General features: G+C 44.8%; 1 protein-coding gene across 1 annotated transcript in view; it reads left to right on the top strand.

The window, feature by feature from the left end:
- HIVEP3 (human immunodeficiency virus type I enhancer binding protein 3) overlaps window positions 1-2,452 on the top strand; it is a 268,072-nt gene that overhangs the window by 194,614 nt on the left and 71,006 nt on the right. The gene's annotated exons all lie outside the window — the stretch shown is intronic.

The following is a 2,452-nucleotide window of genomic DNA, read 5'->3' as shown; positions in this document are numbered from 1 at the left end:
CTGATTTGATTCAGATTCGGAGATTCGGCCACCAAATCAGGCCGAATCTCCTCTGAATCGAATCACCATCCGAAGCTTCGCACAGCCCTAATGCTTTTGCAACAGAAGAGTAGCAGCCTGTTGATCTATGAATTAACTGAGGGTGTGGCAGTTGCATAATGTGGTAATAATAGCATGCCAAAGATGCAGTGTGAGCGTAACTGTCATCTTGCTATCTGTGGAATAAAAGGGTCAGGTGCCATTACCCAAAGTCACAATGAGAATTAAGGAGTTTTCAACTGACATGTAACAGTTAGAAGTAGGAAACACTTGTAAGGTAAAAGTAGTTTATTTTTGGTGGCCAGTCCAGGATGCTCTCTTACTGTGTTTTTGCTATTGCTTTGTCCATTGTAGTTTGAATAAACTTAATCAGTGGCCCTTTCCTGGGAAACCTACAAATTCTAGTGCTAAGTCTATACTAGAAAATGCTTACTAATAAGGACTGTGATAAAGCTGATATGGCTATTCCGGCAAATTTGTTCTTTGAAGTCTCCTGGTATAGACAGATACATCTTGCAGCAGCAAATTTTATTTTGTTAATATATCCTGTACCTGCTTCCTGAGTGACATCAGGTATACTGGCAACAGCACTCGTATACTGGGATAATTGTATTGATATTACAGGGTTTTTTGCTGATTAAAAAAATCTTAAAAATTCATACCCCTAACTGGCATTAATACACCCCTCAACACCCAGTAATAAAGCCTCTTGCTGATCCCCATCTTTCAAGGAAGTCTGGTGTGCCATCACTCAGACCAAGAACAATACGGCGCCAGGCCCAGATGGCATCCCCATGGAGGTTTTCAAAGCTGGTGGAATCGCACTAGCACAACAGTTTCACCAAAATTTCTCATCAAAATATGCGTTAACAAGGAATTTCCACCTGACCTTAAGAATGCCAACATTGTGACCATCCTCAAGAAACGGGGCAGGTCAGTGTGTGGGAACTACCAAGGCATTGCCCAACTCTGTCACTGGGAATATTCTTGCTCATATGCTTCTGAATCACCTCCTCCCCCTTGCTGAAGAAGTCCTTCCAGAATCCCAGTGTGGCTTTGGACCTTCTTGGATTACCACTGACATGATTTTTGTTGCATGACAGATCCAGGAGAAGTGTAGAGAACACTACCAGGATCTGTTTATGGCATTCACTGACCTAACCAAGGCCTTCAACTCCATCAGTTGTGAAGCCTTATGGAAGGTGCTGGCTAGGTTTGGTTCTCCACTAAAGTTCATCAGTGTCCTCAGGCTACTCCATGATGGGAGGACTTCCATAGTCCTTTGCAATGGATCAGAGACAGACCCATTTACCATCCATACTGGTGTCATGCAGGGCCGCATCATTGCCCCAACATGTTTTTTCCATCCATCTTGCTGTGATTTTGATTCTCATCCATAACCGCCTTCCTCGAAGAATTGGGGTTGAGTATTGAATGGAGAATCAGCTTTTCGACTTGTGCCACCTTCACAGCAAAATAAAAGTTATCAAGACTGGTATCCCTGACCTTCAGTACACTGACAACTGCATTATCCTCATGCACTCTTAGACTGATCTGCAGTGCACACTTGACCTTTTCTCAGTCGCTTATCACAGCCTAGGACTCTCCCTTTAACATTGGGAAGACCAAGGTGCTCCATCAGCCTGCCCCAGCACATGCTTACTCCCTCCCCCCCACAAATTACCATTGGTGGAGAACGCCTGGGAAACATCAAGCATTTTCCATACCTTGGCAGTCACCTCTCCTAGTCAGTCAGTCTTGATGTAGAAATTGAATATAGGGTTTGCTGTGCCAGCATATTCTTTGGAAAACTGCTTCACTGTGTCTTTGCCAACTGAGATCTGCAGATGGAAACTAAGATCCTGAATTACAATGCTGTTGTTATCCTCACACTCCTGTATGGGTGTGAGACATGGGTGATATATCGAAGCCAGCTGAAGCACCCGGAATGTTTCCATCAGTGTTGACTTAGGAAGATCCTCCGCATTAGATGGGAAGACCACTGCACAGATGCCAGCATCCTCTCTGCAGCTAACATAACCAACATTGAGGAAAAGATCATGAAACATCAGCTCCGCTGGGCTGGCCACTGTGTGCGGATGGCTGACACTTGTTTCCTGAAACAAGTCTTCTTCTCTAAACTCAGTCATGGTAAAAGGACCTGTGGAGGACAGAAGAAGCACTACAAGGACACCCTGAAACATACCTTAAGGGTGGCATCAACACTACAAATTAGAAAGAGCTGGCTAGTAACAGGTCTGAATGGTGCTGCACCATACATCAAGCCAGGTCCTACTTAACAGAGATCCGTCTTGCTCAGAAAGCTGAGAAATGGCAGAGGAGGAAGGAAAGCACACAACATCCTGGCCAACAGCTGTGCCCCACTCCCCACCCAAGGCACCACTTGTCATAT

This window comes from Gavialis gangeticus, unplaced genomic scaffold (genome assembly GCF_001723915.1).
Source record: "Gavialis gangeticus isolate Ggan-Ray unplaced genomic scaffold, GavGan_comp1, whole genome shotgun sequence".
Classification (NCBI taxonomy): domain Eukaryota; kingdom Metazoa; phylum Chordata; order Crocodylia; family Gavialidae; genus Gavialis; species Gavialis gangeticus.
This window is presented reverse-complemented; position numbering and strand designations above follow the sequence as displayed.